The following is a 22,992-nucleotide window of genomic DNA, read 5'->3' as shown; positions in this document are numbered from 1 at the left end:
TATTTTATCTTCAGAATTAGTATTTTTTAAAATTTACAAATATATAAAGATTTCATTAAAGCTGAGATGAGAAACTACTTTTTGAAGGTGGATCACAGGTATAATTTTCTATCAAATAGAGGTGACAAATGTGTTTTAGTGCTAATCAAAGCTTCAAGAGTTTTAGAAGACCAGTTAACTAAAATGTGCAGCTGATTTGTGTTTCTAAAGGGTCAATTAAGTTGCAGCGAACATATTTTTTTTTTCTTTTCCTTTAATTTTCCAGTATCTGATATAGCTTGAACCTAAAGAGCTTATATTACCTATTCTAATAGGAACATATATGAAGACACAGGGATATAAAACAGCCCAACATATGAAAAATATGCATACTCACAAAGAATGTCAACAGTGATGATGCATCATTGTGTATTAGATTTTCAAAGATTCTCAGGAAATTCCCTGATAGTCAAAGCCATAATGAAGTAATGATATGTATGGATGTAATCTATGCATTGCTAACATCAGTGGTGGTATGCTACTGGTTTGGACTGGTTGAACCGAACTGGTAGTAAAAAAAAGGCTTCCAATCAGCTGAGAGGAGGGAAAAAAAAGCCTCCAAGATCAACAGAGAGGATAAAATACTGAAAAGCACATGGGACGGTGACTCCTAGCTTTTTATTTCTTCATTCTCTCAGCTGATTGGCTTATTGGGGGTATGCATGTTAGAGGCATGCATGCGTGATCAGCCACTGAACCAATAGCAACTAAGGTAGGATCCCACTACTAGCTAACATATGGTGCCCCTTGAAGTAAGTGTTAACTCCTGGTGGCTGCCTGAACAAATCTCTGCCATTTCCCTGGCACTGTTTCAAAAATAAGTGTGAAGGTTTGTTCTCCAAGCTTGTGGGTTGGTTTCCTAACATTTCATTGCCAGGCGAGGTAACATCTTCAGTGGAGTTTAGGAGATGTTGATATCAGTGTTCTCCTGTTTATAAGGGCTTCAGATATGGGTGTATCAAGTGAGGATTTTGTAATGGGTCAGGTGTGAGTCATCAGTGGGAGTCTTGTGTTGGGGAGGATACATCAGGTGAGGGTCATTGGAAGGTGAAGTTGTGGGGACTTGCATGGGTTGGTTGAGGATCTCTGATTAGCTATGAGGTTGACTTGGGTTCTGAGGGTTCGTAGGCTGGTTGTAGTCAATTTCAGAAGGTTTGCCATTGCCTCCTTTCTAGGGCTGAAAGGCAATGGCTGGCCTTTTGGTTTCCCAATTTCTAATCTGGTGCCTTCCTAAAGATTTGGTTTAATGGATGAAGAATGAGTTGTTCGGTTTCTGTAAGCCATCAAAGGCATTGACTTTCTCCTCAACACTTTCTCCTATGTCTTCATATTTTACAATTTTCACAAAGTGCATCAGGGGACTTGGAAACTAATCTAACAGACAACTGTAAACAGCCACTGCAAGTTTAACTATTTGCAACATTTTTAATCAGCATTCAACAGCTGAATTCCATATGAGTTTCCATAGTAACCTTGCAGACTACTTCATTAACATGACCTATATTTGATAATACTTAACCATTGGAGGCAAGTCTCTGGGGAAAAATCCACATTTGTGAGACTTCTGCACTGATTTTTAACCTGCTCACAGCTTATGAATACTTTCTGCAAGAAAAATAGATTGATTGTTTTGATTGGTTTGTGGAACAGTCCGGGAGCAAATTAAGAACAGCTGAGCACCATGGAAATTAACCAATAAATGAGCAAGATTTTTAAAAGTCTAGCTGATTGTTTCTTGACACCTTGTCATCTGAGGCACCTGAGTAAAATAAATGTGTCATTTCTGGCAGCATAAAAAATAATAAGACATTAAAGAAAATAGGGGGACAAGGCTTGATTATACAATTAAACACATCCTGACTTTTTGAGGGACCTAAGTACTTTCCTGTTTACAGAAGCATTTTCTCAGTGAACTATAACTCTAGGTAGTCCTCGACTTACAACAGTTCATTTAGTAACTCTTCAGTGTTACAGTGGCACTTTAGAAAGTGACTTATGACCATTTTTCACCCTTGCGACCATTGCTGTATCTGCATGGTCATGTGATCAAAATTCAGACACTTGGCAATTGATTCATATGTATGACGGTCGCAGAGTCCTGGGATCCTGGGATCCCTTTTTACGATCTTCCGACAAGCAAAGTCAATGGGGAAGCCAGATTCACTTAACAACCATGTTAACCCACTTAACAACTGCAATGGTTAACTTAACAACTGTGATGAAAGGTCATAAACTGGGGCAAAATTCACTTAACAACTGCCTTGCTTAGCAACATAAAATTTAGGCTCAGTTGTGGCCATAAGTCGAGAACTAGCTGTGTTTGTGTTTGAGTTCACATTATTCTTCCGAGACAGTTTGAACATACAAAGAGGGTGGATGAAAACGTATTGTCAGAATATTATCAGTATAACGGTCACAGACCAGCAAAGCAAATGAACAGAATAAATTCATTGGTTTAAAATATTATAAAATAAGTGGGATTTAGAGTCAAACTTCCTCTATTGTTCCAATCTGAAGTTTTAGCCTCAAGTAGGATCTGTGAGTACAGTGTGTCCTTGAAAGACTGCTTTCATTCACATAGAAGTGATTAAGCACTAAGACGGGGATCTGGTAGCTTTGGCTCATATTTGGAGGTTGCTTTCTGAATAGGTGCCTCGGGATTATTTTTCTTCACTTTAGAGGGATTTAAAACAAAATGAACGTCATAACTCTGTTTGAGAAAATCTTGTGCAACTCTTGTGCAGGGAACGTTCTGTCTGAGGCATTCGGGCTTTTTCTGAACTGACCCTGAAACTGACCCAGTTCTGCAGTATATTATATGTAATAATATCTAAAGTGGGAAACAGAAAAGTCTATGATGGATTTTCACTGGGGATAATATAAACACATAAATATTTCAATGTAGTCTTGGAATGCCTTTAATAACTCTAGAAACGGTGAAGAAAATGCATGCATGGCTAAGCAGGGAGAGATTACATATTACACTTCACCTATTAACAAATGCAATGATATGCATACTTGTATCTTGCTTTATATTGCCCCAAGGCTAAAGTCCATATTAGTTCCAATATTACTCAGTCCATTTTTTACACTCTGCTCTTGATCCAAATTAAAACAGTTACCGATTGTCTCTTTCTCCTAATTCTAATGGTTTTACAATAAGAATTCTGGATAAAAAATGTAAATATATGAAAGTTCATTAAAAGGTTATTTTGTTTATGGGAGCACAAACAAGATTGCAAATCTGGTTTGTTAGACAAATGCCACCTAGATTTTACAACCATGCCCTAATTCTGTTCTCTGAGTTATGGACAAGTAAGCCAAGACCATTTCCATGACTCATTCTTTTTTGCACCGCTTGAAAGAAACACCCAATATTTCTTTTATTGTTGTTGATGATTGATTAGTAAAAATGAAATAGTTTAGTTGTTCCAAAATAGGCTGGCCCTTCCTCTCAGATTCACCTTAATAAATGCAAACGTGCAATACACAGTACATGGCAAGCAAGGATGTTTATAATACAGAGGTCAAAGAATAAGCTGCCATTGTTTATTCAATGTAAAAGAGAACAAGGACAAACTATGAAAAACATCTGGCTTCAAGACATCTCCTTAGCTTAAACAGTGCCTGTCACTCTTAAAAAAAAAGAGAAAGAAATTCTGTGTATGTGAATGGGTGTGTGTATATAACACACACACATATATGCATGTATGTGTATACACACACACACACACACACATACACACATATTCATTACAAGTGAGGGGTAGATAGTTGTTAGAAAACAAATTATTTTATTGCAGTTTATAACCTAGAATTAAAACCTAATGATGTCAACATGCTAGATCCACCCAAAGATTTATTCTATAAATTCCCTATTATGATGGCAAATAGGCAGTACTACCACCGATTTAAACCAAAACTTCTGTCTGTGGAGGGTGAGGATAATGAAGATGAAATCAGTTATTGAAGTTTATTTTATTTTTGAAAAAAAGTCATTTGCAGAATTTTAGAAAGTTTGTACTGGGATTTATTTAAAGAAATACTAATTCCGTTAGTTTAAGCTATTGGCCATTAGAGTTCAAATTCAAGTAAAGTAGCTATTGATACTGTAGAATCCTGGAAACATGTAAAAAATGGTTGCTGGAATTGGGTATGTCTAGTTTAAACAAAAGAAGGACTAGGAATGACATGATAGCAGTGTTCCAATATCAGAGGTGGTATTCAGCAGGTTCTGACCAGTTCTGGGGAACCGGTAGCGGAAATTTTGAGTAGTTCGGAGATATGGCAAATACCACCTCTGACTGGAGATTTCACAATATCCTTCCCCTGCCATGTCCACCAAGCCACGCCCACAGAACTGGTAGTAAAAAATTTTGAATCCCACCACTGACCTGAAGGCAGGACCGAAGCAATCGATGGAAAATAATCAAGGAGAGAAGCTAGCTAGAACTAAGGAGACAGAACAATTAATCAGTGGAACCACTTGCCTCCAGAAGTTGTGAATTCTTCAACACTGGAAGTTTTTAAGAAGAGATTGGACAACCATTTGTCTGAAATAGTATAGGGTTTCCTGCCTGAGTAGGGGGGTGTACTAGAAGACCTCCAAGGTCCCTTCCAACTCTGTTATTCTATTCTATTCTAAATAATCTGAACTACAGCAAAGAAAAATGTTGTACCATCACTCCCCTTTGACAGAGACTGTCAAATATCTAATATGAACACTGCATCCTATATACAATAAAGAAGTATGGTAATTCCTGACTAATTAAATCTTGTTTCTAGATGGGAGTGCATAGAGCAACTTACTGATTTCTTATGCAACTAAATACCAGCATCATGGAAGCTAATTATATAATGAGCTCACACCACAGAGCTCCTAAAAGAATTTACTTCCAAAACTATTTGCTTCTATGCTGCTTTTGCACATTCTCAAAAAAACAATCTTTTCTAATTGGGATGCCTATTCTGTCACTTAAATTGGACTACTCAAACTAGGTCTCCAAACTATACTGGATGACAACTCCCATCATCTCATTCATTATGGTACAAGAAAATTCAACACCTCTAGAGGACAGTGGATTATGAAAGTTTTCACATCTTTGTTCTAAACAATGTGTAGGATGATTAATAGCAGGTTAAAGTTAACCCTTAATCTAATTTAATTTTTATTTCATATTTTGTAAAACTATTGAAAGTGTGCTTTATATGCAGTGTTAATGTTTTTAAATGTTATTCTGAATTTAATTTAGCTCTGTCCAGATTTCCTCTATATTTTTTTGTTGTATGAGATAGCTACATTAAATCAGGGGTCACCAACCTTTTGGACCTCAGGGACCACCAAACTCATACTTTTAAATCCTGAGGACAACTAATAAGCTAATATATTTAATATAAAAATATGTTAAATATAAATTTAATATTTTATATAGATGTGTGTGTGTGTGTTTTCTTAAGTTTTCGAGGGTACTTACATGTATGGTATTCAGCTTTGTTCGGGTATTTTCCCACGTCATTATATTTATGCTTTTAAAGTTGTAACAACATTTCGGCAGAATCTCATCTGCCATCATCAGGCTTCTGTATTGTGTTCGTCTGTGGACGAACACAACACAGACGAACACAATACAGAAGCCTGATGATGGCATATATATATATATATATATATATATATATATATATATATATATATATATATATATATATATATATATATATATATATATTCTATATATTTGTTTTCTGAGGGTATTTGTATGTGGATCTTTGGTTGTTCGGGTTTTCTCCGCGTAAGATTCAAAGTATCTAGGCAACGTTTCGATGAAGTCTCATTCATCATCTTCAGGCTTCTGTCTCCGGCTCTGTGCTTCTCAGAGTAATGTGAGATTGCAGCTGCTTCCTCCTTTTAACTGCCAGTGGGGGTGGGACTCTGATTGGGTGGGGGGTTTGGCTGTGTTCTGATTGGTTGGGGGTTAGCCATGTTCTGATTGGTTGGAGGCGTGTTCTGTTCAGGTGGGGGCTTGGTTGTGCTCAGGTTAGTCTTAGTTGCTGGGGATTTGAGCTGGTGAGTTGTGATCTTGCTGTTTGGCTTCAGTTCGTGGTCCTTCTGCATCTTCATAGTGGGTGTCGGTTTGCTTCATGTATGGCTCGGAGGGGTTTGAAGTGGGTAGTGATGCAGCTGCAGTGCAGCTTCTGGTCCATGGTCGTGTCTCATTTTCTGAATGGGTGGGAGTCTGTTTTCTACATGGAAGTGTGGTGGTGGCATCTTGTGTGGCTCTCATGGGTGTGGGTCTGGTGTCCTTCTTCATGTTAGGTACTGCCTGTTCATGAGGGCAGGTTTCCAAATGGCTGGAAGGCGGGAGGTGTCATCTCGTTTGTTCATGCTGTGTGGGCGTTTTCTATCTCTATGGCTTCTCTGATTATTCTGCTGTTGAAGTGTTCAGTTTTGGCGATAGTTCTGGTATTTTTAAAATCAATTTCATGTCCTGTGGCTTTGAGGTGTTGGACCAGGAAGAGGTCGTTTCTTCTTTTTGATTGAGTTCTTATGTTCTTCAATGCGTGCACTTATTCTTCTGTTAGTTTGTCCAATGTATGTGGTAGGGCAGGCAGTGCAGGGGATTTCATATACTCCTTGGTTTTCTAATTCGATTTTGTCTTTGGGGTTTCTTAGGATGGTGGATATTTTTCTGTTTGTGCAGAATGCTGTTTTGATGTTGTGTTTTTGGAGGATCTTGCTAATTTTGTCTGTAGTGCCTTTTATATATGGGAGGAGGGCTTTGCCGTTTTCTTGTTCTCTGTCTTGGATTTTGGATGGGGTTTCTTTTTGGATTAGGTGGGTAATCTTCTTTCTTTGAATCCATACTGGCAAGCACATGTGGTGAGAGTGTGAGTTCGGTTTTTGGTGTTGTTCATCGCTAAGCATTTTGTTCTGGAGATGAGTGTCTTGGCTACCGGAATTGATCTGTGCTGGGTGGTGTGTGAGAGTGCACATCAGATAGCGTTAGTATGTGTTTTCTTCTGGTAGATGGTGTGTCCTAGGGAGCCATGCTGATCTTTTGTATACCAAGACATCTAGGAAGGGAAGTTGATTGTTGGCTTCTGTTTCCATGGTGAATTGTATTTTGGGGTGTAGGCTGTTGAAGATGCAGCAGGACCACGTACTAGAAGCCAAACAGCAAGATCACAACTCACCAGCTCAAATCCCCCAGCAACTAAGACTAACCTGAGCACAACCAAGCCCCCACCTGAACAGAACACACCCCCAGCCAATCAGAACACAGCCAACCCCCGCCAATCAGAACACAGCCAAACCCCCAACCAATGAGAACACACCCTCACCCAATCAGAACACAGCCAAGCCCCCACCCAATCAAGTCACACCCCCACTAGCAGTTAAAAGGAAGAAGCAGCTGCAAGCTCACATTACTCTGAGAAGCACAAAGCTGAAGACACAAGCCTGAAGATGATGAATGAGACTTCATCGAAACATCACCTAGATACTTCCAATTTTATGCGGGAGAAAACCCGAATAACCAAAGATCCACATACAAATACCCGCGAGAACCTCAGAAATATATATATATATATATATATTCTTAAGTTTTCGCGGGTATTTACATGTATGGCATTCGTCTTTGTTCGGGTATTTTCCCACGTCATTGTAGTTGTGCTTTTAAAGTTGTAGCAACGTTTCGGCAGAATCTCATCTGCCATCATCAGGCTTCTGTATGGTGTTCATCTGTGAGTGATATATATATATATATATCTACACACACATACACACACACACACACATACATCCACATCCACATACATACATGTACATACACATACATATATATATATATATGCAGGCAAAGCCGCCATAGCGGTAGCATCGGAGTTGCCTTAGGATGCTCGGTTAGTTCAGAATTGCCCTACCAAGAGAAGGAGGTGCTGGAGAAGGAAGAAGCAGTAGTGGAAAAGCAAGCAACTCAGTGGGGTACCACTGTGGTGGCTTTGCCTGCATTTCCAAGGCTTCGATGTTGGGAGAGGCAGCGAGGACTGGAAAAGTGGAGAGCTGCGGAAGGCTCCGTCTCCCTTTCCTTAGCTGCCTATACGTGGGTGCAGGGGGGAGGGGGAAGGAAAGAGAGAGGCGGGAGTGATTCAAAACTAGAGAATGGGGAGAGGTAACAGTGGGCACCAGGGGAGGGGACTGTTGTTGCCGCTGCCCACCATGTGTGGATGCTGGTTGGCACATGCATCTCAGGGACCTGACTCTGGGGTCCCTCGAAGAGCCAGGAGGCGCTAGAACTGCACAACCCAGATTAATTGCTCTCGGGGCCATTTCTTCTGTGGCCCACCAAAATTTTTCCATGGCCCACCAGTTAGCGACTGCTGCATTAAATTATGTAAGTTAAATTATGTAAGGTTTGGATTTAGCAATGACTACATCATCCCTAATAAAACATACACTCTCCAGTGGTGAGTTAATTTTGTGTACTTGCTTTGTTTCTTTTGAATAAGAAAAGGGTATTTTTTTAAATCATGCTTTCATATATAAAAATTTCTTTGAAAACAAGTAGATGAACGGCACCAAAATTTACAATGTTGTGACAAAGCAAAAGCATGATTTTGCTTAGACAACTGCTAGCAAGTACACAAGGTGCACATCAAAATGAAGGTTTACTATGAGATAAATTGAGGTAAATAACAGAGGGTGTAATCCGTACAGGCGCATCATAATTAAGAAAATCTGTGTATTTATACCCATTCATTATTATCTCCTATTACCTACTTTCAAAAGAAGTAGCTTCTGTATGGTGAATTGGGTGAGGAAGAGTCATACCATGTTTGTCTATATTGATCCTTTTGCAACTGGAACAACTCCGTCCATTAACAACATGGATGTCCCCTAATATACAACATTGGTTCAATGCCTATTGTAAGGTACATTCTGGATGAACTTTTCCTGAGTGGGAAAAAAAATGTAATAATCTGAAATGTTCCCTTGTAACAGATAACCTAATGTAACCAGATAATATTCTGCTGAATGGTGCTGACTTTCAGTCACGTATTCTGTTGCAAACCTGGAAGAGTTTCTGAAAGTGCCTTCCCTGAGGCAAATGGACCCTGAAGAATTTTTGAGGGCTAGGGAGATTTTCCAACTGGTATGGCTAGCATTTCCAGGATGTCAGATTTGTCCTAAAGCAGCTTTACCCCTTATTTGTATAGAGTCACTGGGCAACTTTTGTAGATATATTAGTAACCTCTCCATTACTGCAGCGTAAAAATAGCTTAGAAACTTCATTTGGTTCAAAACAGAGCGATCTTACTGCCCCCCGCAGAGTTCTACTGGATAGATGGGCAGCCATATAAATTCAAAAATAGAAAGATGGGAGACAATGGCTTGCTCATATGATTATGAAAAAAATAAAAAGTTGTGATTTGATGATAATGCTTATCATCAACAGAGAGAGTCGGAAGTCAGTGTTTCTTTTTCTTTTCTTTTTTTCTTATCTTTCCTCACTTCTCCTCTCCCTTTTCCTTCCCACCATTTTCCTATTTACTTTTGTATTTTGTAACTTATTGTCTTTTATAACTCAATAAAAGTGTTAAACCATAAAAAAAGAAAGATGGGAGACAGACAGACAGACACAGACAGATCTGATCAATGTGATTCTATTACACCAGAGACTAGTTTTCTCATCTCCGTTGACTTTCTTTCAGAGTCAGACCCAATTCTGGTATTCATATATAAAGCCCTAAATGGCTTGGGGCAAGTTGCACACTGAAAACTTCATCTGAGGTTCTCCTCCAGATTCTCCTGTACAATTAGTTAGGGTTGATGCAGCAGTGGGATCCTACCTGTTCTGCTACTGATTCGGTGATCGCGTGCACCTAATGCAAGCACACAGCTTTCCCCACACCAGCTGACGCCTGCAGTGCCAATCAGCTGAGAGGATAAAGAAGAGAAAAGCGCAGGGGAGGGTGGGAGGGCCAATCTTGTGCCTTTCTCTTCTTTCTCCTCTCAGCTGAGGTCTGAGGCTTTTCTTCCTCTTCTCAGCTGATCGTGGGAGGCTTTTTTTTACTACCGGTTTGGCGAAACCAATAGGAATTTTTGCTACCAGTTCTGCCAAACCAGGCCGAACCGGTAGCATGCCATCACTGGGTTGATGTATGAAAAACAAAAGGCAATGTAGGGCAATATTAATCATATTCCTTTGGTACTGCATATTTCAGTGGGATCCATCAGATCCTTCATGTTGTTATTACAGGTAGTCCTCAATTTACAGCAGTTCATTTAGTGACCATTTGAAGTTACAACAGCACTGAAAAGAGTGGCTTGTGACCATTTTTCACACTTACAATCATTGCAGCATTCCCAAGGTCACATGATCAAAATTCAGTCGCTTGGCAACTGGTTCATATTTAATGAACCAGTTGCAGTGTCCTGGGGACCCATGATCAGGTTTTGCGACCTTCTGACAAGCAAGGTCAATGGAGAAGCCAGATTCACTTAACAACTATGTTATTAACTTGAACAACTGCAGCAATTCACTTAACAACTATGGCAAGAAAGTACAATGGGGCAAAACTCACTTAACAGATGTTTCACTTAGCAACATAAATTTTGACCTCAATTGTGGCCATAACTTGATGACTACCTGTACTGTAATTCTTAACTGTTTTGAGAATTGCTGCTGAGTTGTGGCTTATATTTATTCAATGGATTGTAGTATCGAAATATTCAACAACTTAACCAGAACCGAAGCATTTTATACCAAAAAAAAAAAAAGAAAAAATCCCTTTCTTATATTTCTGTTTTCATAACTCCCTTTATGAATGCAGTCTTCAACTGACTCCAATTTGGAAATGTCCACATTATTTTAGAGAGATATCAAAATAATACGGAACAAGTGGATTTATTTATCTATTTATTTATTTAAGGTACAATTTACATCACATTTAGATAAAAACATTAGAGATAAAAATACAAAATAAGAAAAATAAAGCTTAAATATTATAAACATATGTCTAGAATGATTATATCTCTATCTCTATATATATCTCTATCTCTCTATCTCTATATCTATATCTATCTCTATCTCTATATCTATATCTATCTAATCTATCTATGAGACTAATGACAAATTTCAATTATTTAAATTCATCCTCGAATTATCACCAAGCAGATGCTTTCATATTACTTGTGTTAGATTTCATACTTTCTGATAAACTTAACCTTTATCGTGATAAAATGCTTCTTTATTGCAAAGCTTGTTCTTCTGATACTCCTGAATGGAACCACAGGACCAGTGCTTACCAAATAAAAATGAAATAAAGCAACACCATAAAAAGAAATTATATGGCTGCCCCTCTGCAGAACAAGAATAGACAAGGAACAATTTGATCCTTATTCAAGGGATAATGAATAGATACTCATCTGACTGCTCAAGAGCAAGCAATAAAAAAGGAAAAAGATTACAAAGGAACAGGAAATTAAGACTTATCAACATCACCCAAAAGAGATACATTGAGCCTAGAGAATGTGAAATGAACGATACCATAAGGCAGCCTTCAGATATCTAATAAGTTGCAATGCAGAACAACTGACTGCTTATTTCAGAGGGACACAACAGAGCAAACAGCTATAAAATGCAAAATATGTATCAAACTATGAGGACAAAATTCCTATTTGTAAAGACTATTACACTCTTTTGCTTGGAAAGACTGTATCCTCTGTCAGGAACACTGCAGACACATCCTGCACTAAACTATGGCATCTTGCACCAAGCCAGATGTTGGAGCAGATGACATGCCCCCCCAATCATTGGCTCCATAAAGCACAATACTAAAAGCATTTGGTGCTGTTTGTGGGACTATATCCTTGACCCATGCCCAACCATTTCCCAGAATCCACCCTTATATTTAAACTTTTGTCTTTTTCAAGTGTCAGAAATTCTGACTCATCATTTTGAAGACAACTGGGCCAAGCATCCTGCAATGGGGAGTTTTCAATAGGAAAGTGAGACAACATGTAATTTGAAATTCATTGACCATTCACATGAATTCTGAGGCACTACATGCAATTTAAAAATGATAGTCCCAAATCCTGTATTGTTATTGTCCCTCCTCATCACTTTTGGAATCTGACCTAAAGCAAAAATATATCCTGAAGGAAATCCCAGCACCCTGTCATGCCCCTGTCAGAGTCTGAATCTGAGGAGGAAGATGAACAGCTGACAGGGAGTGGGAGTGTGGCTCTGTTGGCTGTGGAGAAGGCTGGGGAAAGGCAAAGTCCAGCTGGGCAGAGCAGGGGAGAGATAGAACAAGAGAGTGGGAGTTCAGAGGAAGACCCAGGCCCATCCCCTCTTCATCCTAGGGCATGCAGGGAGGAATGGAGAAGAGAGCAACATGGGTTGCATGCCTTACGGAGGAGGAAAGGAACTCTTATTGATTATCTTACTGTGTTGCCTTTGTGCCACGCCCCAAGTCATCATCCTACACCTTGAGATTATACACAACATGTCTATCTCATGAATATCACCTAACAGAGGTATATCAAGCTTTTAAGTGGGGAGTGGTGGATAGTTATAGGTACCATTTCCCTTTTGTGCTGAGAGCTGTAATGAGCATGAAACTGACATCGCGTAGCATGCAGCAAGAGAGCAGAGATGTCCAGCTTTTTTTCTCTGTTTTTTTTTTCCTGGATTAGAACCAGTTTAGTGTAGTGATTAAGGCACCAGGCTAGAAACCAAGAGACTATGAGTTTTATTCCCACTTAATCATTAGGCATGAAATCCATTTAGGCATGAAAGGCACTTTAGGCATAAAACCCATCATTGGACCAGTCCATCTCTTTCTCAGCCCAACTCATCTCACTGGATTTTGTAGAGAAAATAGGAGGAAGAAGGAGCATTAGGTATGTTCATGTCTTGGGTCCTTTGTAAAAAATAATGTGGGTGAAATATAAATAAATAAATCCAGGGAAGGTTATTGTAGACTTTTAATTTTCTGTACCCATTTGCCATGTTTTCTTTTATAATGCAACAATAAATTGTGTCAATTTTTTTCAGTAGTTTGTTACCAACATTTAAAGTCCAATTCCTAGGTATTGGTCAACTTGAAGAGCAGGTTGAATAGCAAACTCCCCCCGGTTAATATGAAAAATCTTTATGTTCTACTCTTAGCAAGTTTACCACTCTATTATATCATATAACACTCCATGAATAGCAGAATATGAATAATTAGCAAAGCCTCAGGAGCATCTTTGTTACAAATAGGTACTTTGGCTTTTCAAATATGTCTCCCCTAGTGTATTTATAGAATTTCCTTTTCCAGTTTTGGTCCCTGAGAGTCTAAATCAAACCCATTAAAATGATTGAAAGGGAGTGAAAGATGGAGTTTGCCACCAGTGAAATGTTGCCTTGTCTCCCAGCCAGAACTGAAATAAAATAGCTCTTGGCACTACGGGATGCTAAAAATCATAGTAAGAAGATATGTGGTATGCTGAAATGATGCCAAAAAGACTTGCCTTTGCATGTGATTATATGCTGAACCTCAGAGACTTGCCAAATAGTGGGAACAGAGAAGAGCAAAAATAAATACACTTCTGCAAGACTGCAGGAAAGTAGGGATGAAAAGCAAAGTTGGCTTCACCAGTTATTCTTTATAGAACTAGGTAGGCTGCCATTAGAGAAGGTGGTTGATAAATAACAGGAATATGTGGGAGATGTTTTCTATAAGTGGTAGGATGCAGTATATCAACTAGAAAATATAATTTGCATTCTGAATGGAGAATTGCTGTCTTATCTGTCATTGAAACTCTCTTCCTCCACCTCCAACTAGCCAGAGGCTGTTTTTGCATGGGAAATGTTTAACTTCTCACTTGTGTGGCTTCCTGTGTTTCTTCTTTTGGAATTATACCTGCAATTATGTAATACCTATTATCTAAGAATTGTTCTCATATATAGTAAGTATCCGATAAAATGGGAATAGTCCTGTGCAATATTTATATTTGGAGGAGAAAGCAAGGGTTGAGTTTCAGGAACATAAATTAAGCTAAAAAAGTCAAAGTTAGGGTTAGGATCTAACAGACCTGCATATTTACAGTTGCAGCATGGTCAGCTATTCATATTTTTGATTCAGGTGTCCTTTCTGATTATTTCACCTAATTGCAAAGGGTTCAGGAGGCCTGAGAAACAACATGTCTGAATGTGCTCTTCGCTCTTCAGATCAGCTTGATGAAACTAACCAGTGCTGCAAAGGTCACAGAAAAGACACTTGATCCACTATTTATGCATCTCTAGAAGACTTGTAGGGAAGCAAAGCAGCACTCCTTGGCCCAACTGCAACTAGATCTATTTATATTTACTTCCTATTTATATTTACAAGTGTAATTTAATCTATCACACGGTTTCATTTTTTACAGCTTGGACAAGAACAAATAGTTCTTCTGCAGAACATTACATGCTATTGCAATTGAGCAGCCTACACTGGTGAGATCTAGTACAGACTTCTCCACAAACATCTCTACTTAATATATCAAGATAGTTTTGGTCACCACACTAGAAAAAAAATGTTGAGACTCTAGAAAAAGTGCAGAGAAGAGCAATCAGGATGATTAGGGGACTGAAGACTAAAACATATGAAGAACAGTTCCAGGAACTGGGCATGGCTAGTCTATTGAAGATAGACCAGGGGAGACATGGTAGCAGTCTTCCAATATTTGAGGGACTGCCACACAGAGGAAGGGGTCAAGCTATTTTCTAAAGCACCCGAAGGCCAGACAAGGAATAATGGATGGAAACTGAATGAGAGATTTAACTTGGAAATACGGAGAAACTTTCTGATAGCGAGAACAACCAACCAATAGAACAGCTTGCCCTCGGAAGTTGTGGGAGCGCCATCACTTGAGACTTTCAAGAAGAGATTGGACTGCCATTTGTCAGAAATGGTGTAGGGTGTCCTGCTCGGACAGGGGGTTGGACTAGATTACCGACAAGGTCCCTTCCCACTCTGATTATCTGTTATCTGTTAAAATATTGATCTCTTGCACATCCGTCAATTATATGGCCACCCCCATTCTTAGCATCAACAACATTAAGTTGTTATTTATTTGAAAGGTGCCCTCTTTCAAAGAAGTTAGCAACAGCAATAGCACTTAGATATATAAACCACTTCACAGTGCTTTACAGCATTCTCTAAGCAGTTTAAAGAGTCAGTGAATTGCCCCCAACAATCTGGGTCCTCATTTTACTTGACTTTGGAAGGATGGAAGGCTGAGTCAACCTTGAGCCCTGTCAGGGTCGGACTCCAGACTGTGGGCATAGTTTGCCTAGAGTACTGCCTCCTAACCGCTGCGCCATCAGGGCAGTTACATTATTTCTAAATATTGTGTTTTTAAATATTTTATTTATTTATTTATTTATTTATTTTTATTTCACGTTTCTAACTGCCTGTTTCCTTTGTGGGGCACACCGTGATACAGTATGGGCTCTCCCAAACATGAATGCATTCAGACCAAGTGATCATTAACTTCCTGTTTTTGTGGCCACCAACAGGCAGCAAATAAGAGATTTATGAAACTAGAAGAAAACGTATGGATAAAGATATCACAAAATATTCTTGTCCAACCCTAACCCTATCTCTTATTGTAATTAGTTGTGTAAATATGTTTCTGACCATTGGACCAAACTATGTATCTTTAGTGACATAACATGCCCTGATAGTAAACTCAGCAATTCCAGGTTTTATGTTAAATAACATTATGAAACTGGCCTTCTGAGAGGCACCGGAGGCTGATGGCTATGTATGAATCATTAGAACTGTAACACTGCCTTTTGAAGCATTTGTTCAAGAGCCTGGAGCCACCATAAAACAGAGCCTCACTCCCATCTATCTATTCATTCTGTGGCTCAGTAGCCAGGATGTTGCCACTCTCCTTTTGACAGCAGCAGTAGAGGTCAGGAAGCCAAAGATTTATACAAGATAATTTCTCAAGAGCTCAGCAAAACATAGAGCCAGGATCAAGGTTTATTAATTCCCGGCTTTGCAAAAAAATAATTATAAGTTCCTGTAGAGGCAGAAGATTAAAATCATATTTACATACAATCTACAAACAACAACAACAACAACAACGGCATTGACTGATGCTATTATCTTATTCAAATTGGAATCTGGTGACCGATACATTAGCATAACTAGTCATCCCCCTTGTTATGTTCTGAGAACCCTAGGAGTTCTCACTCAGGTCCATTCACTTTGCGGGGGCGTTCTTCCCCTTCACTCATTGGTTGGTTCTTCCCAGCAGCCAGCTATAAAAGCAGGCTGCGGGGTCCAACCAGTTGCTGATCGCTGCGAGCCAGTTCCCGGCTTGGCAAGCACGGTCAGCCCTTTATTGTTATAATAAAGTATTGTTGCACTCATGCTCTGGTTCAGCCTCTCCTTTCCCAAACTTAACACTGGCGACGAAGGTGGGATGGCTACCAGAAGCACCTTGCAACCGCTGTGTCACTAGCCGCCGATCCACAGCCAGAGAGAGCGATCGGCCGGCGACAAGAACAACGCTGATCCGCAGCCAGATAGAGCGGTCAGCAAGCAAAAAGAGCGAACGCTGATCCGCTGACAGAGAAAGCGGTCAGCAAGCACTAAGAAGCGAACACTGATCCGCAGCCAGAGAGAGCGGTCAGAATCGAAAGTTAGAAGCGTCTGTAGCCGCTTGTTAGCCCAGCTACAGGGAAAGTGAAGCGCTGCGAGCCGCAGCTGCTCATTGTTTAGGCGCGAAATTCAAACGGCTGTCATTTGAATTTCAAACCTAAAGGGCACAGCACGGTGCTGTAGTCGAGTCACTGACGCCCACACAGGCGCGAATTCAAATGCCGCCAATGGCTGATGGCCAAACGTGGCTAACCCAGAGAGAGAGAGAGGATTGCGAAAAGCCTCTCCAGAGCTGAAATCACTTGCCTGCCACAGGCACTAGAACATTTTCTGCTGCCCCAGAGAGATTTTGTCCACAGGTTGTTCTACGGCCCCATCACCATGAACTCCAATCCAGTCTTCCCAGCGTTCAAACCGGATGAGGAGAAGTGGGAATCATACAAGAACCGTTTTGGCCATTATATCGATGCAATTGGGCTGGCTATTGCTGGAGAGCATCGGAAAAAATCGTATTTCCTGATCTACTGTGGAGCCATCGTCTTCGATACTGCCACAGCTCTCGTGGCTCCACGTGAGTTGAAAAACGTTCCTTGGTCAGAGCTACTTGAAATCCTCACTAACCACTATTCTCCCAGGCCCTCACAGATTGCCAGGAGATTCACCTTCCGTATGAGGAAGCAAGCGGACAAGGAAACCATTAATCAGTATATGGCCGCCCTCAGAACAGCAGCATTGCATTGTGGGTTTGGAACCTACCTGGAGGACATGCTCCTCGATCAACTAGTCTGCGGGGTCAAGGACCTACACCTTCAAAGGCGCCTCCTTGTGAAAAAAGACCTCAACCTAGCACAAGCCGTCGAGGAGGCCTTGGCAGCAGAACTGGCAGCGCACTCAGCCTCCGAAATCCATGGCCCGACTGCAAAGCTAACGACAGTTCCAGTCCACTCCGAGGAGGTGGTAGCAGAGGAAGCCCCTAGTGACGAAAACGACGTCCACCGCCTCTCCAACACCAGACGGCCGCAGGTAGGAGCCAAACAAGAAAACATCGGGCCGCCCAAGCACATCACCCTGTGCCTAGCCTGTGGTGGATCTCATCTGAGGGCCACCTGCAAATTCAAAGGAGCCACCTGCAATAACTGCCATAAAAGGGGGCACATCGCGAGAGTCTGCCAAGCCCCTCAAAACTCAGCACAAAGCCCCCCTTCTCACACTCTGGACCGCAGAGGCAAGTATTGAACTGTCGCACTCACCACCATGCCAAGCACACTTGCCACACTGTTAGTAAAATCTCTCTCTCCGTTTCCTTAGAAGGTAAACCGTGCTGCATGGAGGTTGACACAGGGTCAGCGCTCTCAATTATCTCGTGGAACACCCTCAAGAGGCTCCAGCCCAGCCTATCAACTAGCCGGCTCCAGAAGTGCCAGTTTAGCCTGAAGGACTACCAGGGAGGACCATTCCTGTAATCGGCAGAGGCAAGTTCCTTGTCAATTTTAGAGCTTTTTAAAGGTCACCTACCTCTAGTGGTAGTTAACGGCAATCTCCCTACTTTATTGGGGCTCGATTGGTTTCCCCATCTCGGCCTAGGGCTAACAGGAGTCCATGCTGTCTCAACCTCTGACACTGACTCCTTATTCGCTGATTACTCAGATGTATTCAGCGATGAGCTGGGGTGTTATAACGGTACCCTATCTCATTCTCAGTCGACCCCCAGGCAGTCCCAATCAGACTAAAACCGCGGAGGGTCCCGTTCGCTATTCGCCAAAACTAGATGCGGAATTGGATAAACTGTTAAAACAAGGGGTCATTGAGCCAACAGATTTTCGCCAAATGGGAGACGCCCATTGTCACACCCCTCAAAAAGATGGTAGCCTGAGAATTTGCTCGGACTACAAGACCACAATCAATAAGTTTCTACAAGTCAGCGCTTACCCAGTGCCCATCATTCAGCATTTATTACACACTTTTGAACCCGGCAGCATTTTTGCCAAATTGGACATGTCTCAAGCGTATCAACAGTTCCCGTTGACAACCAAACAGCGGAACTCCAGACCATTGTCACTCACAGGGGTGCTTTCCGATGCAAGCGTCTCCAATTTGGCGTAAGTGTTGCCCCAGGTATTTTTCAATCCCTCATGGAGCGGATTTTGCAGGGCCTCCTGGTGTAGTACCCTACTTCGACGACATCTTAGTCTCGGCCAGGGACAGACCCCAACTCTTCCAGAGAGTCAGAGCAGTGTTAGAGAGGTTCAGACAGCATGGCCTCAAATTGAAAAAGAAAAATGCGCCATTGCCACTAGACAGGTGGACTTTCTGGGTTATAAAATTGACGCCTCAGGCATTCACCCCCTGGAGTCCAAGGTCAAGGCAATTCACGAGGCACCCACTCCAACCTCCAAAACTGAACTAGAGGCCTTCTTGGGGCTATTGAACTTTTACGCCTCCTTCTTGCCCCATAAAGCATCAGTAGCTGAACCCCTACACAGATTACTGGATAAAAAATCACCTTGGCACTGGGGGCTCAAAGAAGACGCTGCTTTTCACGCCGTCAAATCACTACTCACGTCAGAGGCGGTACTTATTCAATTCAACCCCAACCTTCCATTAGTGCTGGCAGCAGATGCATCTCCCTTTGGAATCGGGCAGTATTAAGTCACAGGCTTCCCAATGGCGCCGAGGCTCCCATTGCCTTTTTCTCCAGGACGCTCTCTACAACAGAGCGCAATTACAGCCAGATCGATAAGGAAGCTCTAGCAGCTGTTGCAGCAGTGAAAAATTTCACGAGTTTCTCTTTGGCCATTTTTTCGAGCTGGTCACGGACCACAAGCCCCTCCTGGGTCTACTAGCTGGGGACAAACAGACCCCTCAGGTCCTTTCTCCTAGAATGATGAGATGGACCCTCTTCCTTGCAGCCTACTCCTACAGACTCATACACCGCCCAGGTAAAATATTGTCCCACACTGACGCTCTCAGCCGCTGTCCCTTGCCGGCTCCAGCTGAAGACCCTGCTCCTGTCCACGCTATTTTCGAGGTCACCCAACTGGACCTCCCCGTCACTGCCCTTGACATTGCTGCTAAAACCAAGGCAGACAAAACGCTCGCCCAGGTGCTCGACTGGGTGAGGAGGGGGTGGCCGGGTTGTAATGTTGAAAACAAATTCACACCTTTCAAGACCCGCATGCAGGAATTGTCCAGTTTGCAGGGCTGTCTACTGTGGGGCACTCGAGTGGTCATCCCGACCTCACTGCGTACCCGAGTTCTGGAGGCGTTGCACGAGGGACACCCTGGCATCGTTAGAATGAAGGCATTAGCACGCAGCTACGTATGGTGGCCGGGCCTCGACGAGGACGTCGTCAGGTGGGTAAGTTCCTGCAACATTTGCCAGGAATCCCGTCCTGCTCCTCCTATTGCCACCCCTACTAAATGGGAGAGCGCCAGCGCTCCGTGGTCCAGAATTCACATCGACCTGGCCGGCCCTTTGCATGGGAAAATGTTCCTAGTAGTCGTGGACTCCTATTCTAAATGGATTGACGTAGCACAGCTATCCACGACCACCACACAAGCAATTACCAAGGTATTAACTCGCCTGTTTGTAACACACGGGCTACCCGACTCCATTGTCTCCAACAATGGCCCACAGTTCGCATCAACCGAGTTCAGCCGTTTTACTGCCAACCTGGGTATCCGCCACATTTTCACAGCCCCATTTCATCCTGCCAGTAACGGATTGGCTGAAAGGGCCATCAGGACCACTAAAGAAGCCCTGGCGAGGTTCAGCAGGGATGATTGGCACCACAAACTCGCGCGTTTTCTGATGAGCCAGCACTCAACTCCATGTTCAGTCACCAATAAGTCCCCAGCTGAACTCCTGATGGGCAGGCGCCTGAGGACTGTATTGGACAGACTGCACCCACAATACTGCCCTGACTCTCCCCTCGCTTCCACATCGGGGGTTAGACATTTTATCTTACAGGAGCCAGTATTCGCGAGGAACTTCGCTGGAGACCCCCTGTGGATCCCGGGCGAGATCGTGGCCATCACCGGACCCAGGTCGTATCGAGTCAGACTGGAGGACGGTCGTGTCTGGAGAAGGCACCTGGACCAGCTGCGTAGGCGTCTCAGCTCCCTCGCTAGCAGGGACCCAGAATTACAAAACGAAGGGAGGCCTCAACATCAACCCCACATCCACATCCTTCCCGGCGACCAGTTTACACCAGCAGCCATTCCAGAAAGCCCGAACACGGACAGCGGCGTCCAAACGGCTGACCAGTCCGACCCAGTCTACGAGAGCACGTCCCCAGTGACCAACCCTACGAGTCCCGGACCTGCCCGAACCGAGGGGCACGTTGGTGACACTTTACCAACTCTGCCTTCCCAGGCAGACCCTGAACGGACAGACAGCGTTCCAGAGCTGCGCCGTTCCGGGCGCCAGCATAAACCTCCTGCCTACCTCAAAGACTATGCGTGTTCGCATCTGGGGGAAGGGTGTTATGTTCTGAGAACCCTAGGAGTTCTCACTCAGGTCCATTCACTTTGCAGGGGCGTTCTTCCCCTTCACTCATTGGTTGGTTCTTCCCAGCAGCCAGCTATAAAAGCAGGCTGCGGGGTCCAACCAGTTGCTGATCGCTGCGAGCCAGTTCCCGGCTTGGCAAGCACGGTCAGCCCTTTATTGTTATAATAAAGTATTGTTGCACTCATGCTCTGGTTCAGCCTCTCCTTTCCCAAACTTAACACCCCTGCCACGTATGAATTACATCAGGCTCACTTTTGCTACACAGAGCATGTGATAGATTAGTGAGTGGGCTGTTTTTGTCCTATTAGGTATCAGGTTATCCAGTCCCGGTTTAACTGTAACATTGTGGGTCAGAAAGAAGAATGTTGACGCAGCAAAATTGGATTCAAAAATAATCTCAGCAACCAAATTGCTCATTGGCCTTGAACATATCCCAATCTGTCAGCCTCTGTTCCACATCATTAAAACAGAGCATTAGCTCTTCCTTTAACAAAAGTATTAAAAGACAAAGTAAATGAGGCAAAAATTGTAAACTAGTGATAGAGCAATCTCTTAGCCTGGTGACCTTGAGATATGTTTGGATAAACTCTTGTCGTACCTGCCAAAATGGATAGCGACCATACTGGTTGGGGATGATGGGGGTTTTAGTCAAAGACATGGAACAGGGGAGTGCCAGTTGGATAAGCTGCTTCCAAACGTTAGGGATACAACAGTCTCCCTTCTTTTCTTCTCTACCTTTTGTCCCTTTGTCTTGTAGGGAATAAGTGAGTTTCTACAGTGGTTCTAGTAATTGTCAAGAAGAGAGATCCACCTAGATTGGTTAAATTGCCCACCTGATTTCCCTTGAGTAATTATAAATGTAATAGTAGTTATAAATGTGAGTCATAGGCAAGTCCATAGGCAAGTTTCTTAATGGTAGGATCTGATTTATTTATTTATTTATTTGATTTATCAATCGCTTACAAGATAATATGTATAAGTATAAACATAGTTATGAATACATGAAATGGATACATATAAGAAAAATAAAGAAACAATAGGACAGGCATGGTAGGCACATTGGTGCACTTATGCACACCCCCTTTACGTAATCTTAATAGAGCAAATCTTCATAACAGAAGCATCCAACAAAATACACCCATGGAAGAATGAAAATGCAATAGATTCGAAACGAAGAAAGATCAAAAGAGCCTTAGGATGCTTTTGTCTTCTGAAAGTGAGGAGCTAAAATAGGAGAGAGGCAGGAGAAAGAGCTTTGTGGCCAGCAGTGATGTGAAAATCACAGCCTAAGGCATGATCTAGCTCATCCACAATGACTTGTCTGTGACCCAGTGAGACAAGAACTTATTAATAGCTCGTGTTAATTTGTTTGCTCTTTTTGCTTATAGCAAGATGGCATGGATGATGATTAAAGCTGATCATTTAAAAGAGAAGTAAGCAATACCTCAAATCGATATGCTCCCCTCTCCTTTTTTCTTCTTTTTCCTCTTTGTTTATCAATACTCGTTTCTTCTCTGGTATGGTCAGCCTAGCTGAGAAGCCTTCGTCACTTTGTTTCTTAAGATGTTGTCACATCATTAAGATAGGATGACCAAGCTTTTGCTACAGAATGAGCAAAATGCAAGGGGAGAAAAGCCACACCTGTAAAAGCCCTCCTTTCTAAGCAATAATCTGAGACAGAATATTCTTGCTACTTGCTGAAGATATTTCAAAAATCAGTGCTAAAAATGTTATAAGGCAGGGCTGTCAAACTCACAGGCTGTGGGCGGAATGCGTCATGTGCTGGCCACACCCACATCTGG

At 42.1% G+C, this 22,992-nt stretch overlaps 1 long non-coding RNA gene across 1 annotated transcript; it reads right to left on the bottom strand.

Moving 5' to 3' along the window:
- Nucleotides 1-1,450: 1,450 nt before the first annotated feature.
- Nucleotides 1,451-22,776, bottom strand: LOC148127718 (uncharacterized). The gene is made up of 3 exons (XR_015741040.1): nt 22,635-22,776; nt 4,434-4,491; nt 1,451-1,644 (listed from the first exon to the last, which is right to left on the bottom strand). It is a non-coding gene; the product is annotated as an uncharacterized LOC148127718 (long non-coding RNA).
- Nucleotides 22,777-22,992: the final 216 nt, after the last annotated feature.

Source organism: Pseudonaja textilis, chromosome 1 (assembly GCF_049901715.1).
Source record: "Pseudonaja textilis isolate UNSWEBS1 chromosome 1, rPseTex1.2, whole genome shotgun sequence".
Lineage (NCBI taxonomy): Eukaryota > Metazoa > Chordata > Lepidosauria > Squamata > Elapidae > Pseudonaja > Pseudonaja textilis.
The sequence above is the reverse complement of the archived record's forward strand: the minus strand, read 5'-3'. Positions and strand labels throughout refer to the sequence as shown.